Below are 1,004 nucleotides of genomic sequence, written 5' to 3' on the forward strand. Positions count from 1 at the left end.
AAACTCCAGGAGGGATGTCACAATCTAATCATACCCCGCCTCCATCCGCCCATATGCAACTACTATGCCCTATTATACAATTTTTATGTTTGAGGAGCAAGGTTTCTATTAACAGCAAATAAAGGAGTAAATAGTGTTCGTATTTTGCTTTTTAACAGATGTTTTTACAATCCAAAAACAGTCTGCAGTGTCTAGCCAAAACAACTACCGCCCTGTGGCTCTCACCCCCATTCTAATGAAATGGTTTGAGAAACTGGTTGTCCAGCACATAAAGAACAACATCAACAACATATTGGATTTCCTCACAAATATACCCCAGATAGATGTGTGACGTGTTGCTGACTATCACTGCATATTTTCACTGCAATTATGAGCAGTCGAGGGGAAAATACGTTCATATTAATCTTGTAGTTGGAATTCCAAATCAGAGATATCAGGATTTACCACTCGACAAAAAGAACGTTAGAAGAGGCAACAAACCGTCGCCAAAAATGACTGCAAAGTCACCATTTCTGGCAGTGAACATTGAAATAAAATCTAATATTTATCTAAATCTAATAAAACTTCAATTCAGCAGATTCAGCTAATTATAAAGGAGATATATGATGTATGTCTCTGGTTTCACTTATAAACAGACCACAACAAACATATAATACAATATACAGTGGGTACGGAAAGTATTCAGACCCCTTTCAATTTCTCACTCTTTGTTTCATTGCAGCCATTTTCCAAAAATCAAAAAAGTTCATTTTATTTCTCAGTAATGTACACTCAGCACCCCATCTTGACAGAAAAAAACAGAAATGTAGAAATTTTTACAAATTTATTAAAAAAGAAAAACTGAAATATCACATGGTCATAAGTATTCAGACCCTTTGCTCAGTATTTAGTAGAAGCACCCTTTTGATCCAATACAGCCATGAGTCGTTTTGGGAAAGATGCAACAAGTTTTTCACATCTGGATTTGGGTATCCTCTGCCATTCCTCCTTGCAGATCCTCTCCA

General features: G+C 36.4%; 1 protein-coding gene across 1 annotated transcript in view; it reads right to left on the reverse strand.

The window, feature by feature from the left end:
- thsd7aa (thrombospondin, type I, domain containing 7Aa) overlaps window positions 1-1,004 on the reverse strand; it is a 171,738-nt gene that overhangs the window by 105,203 nt on the left and 65,531 nt on the right. The gene's annotated exons all lie outside the window — the stretch shown is intronic.

Source organism: Micropterus dolomieu, linkage group LG09 (assembly GCF_021292245.1).
Source record: "Micropterus dolomieu isolate WLL.071019.BEF.003 ecotype Adirondacks linkage group LG09, ASM2129224v1, whole genome shotgun sequence".
NCBI classification, from domain to species: Eukaryota; Metazoa; Chordata; class Actinopteri; order Centrarchiformes; family Centrarchidae; genus Micropterus; species Micropterus dolomieu.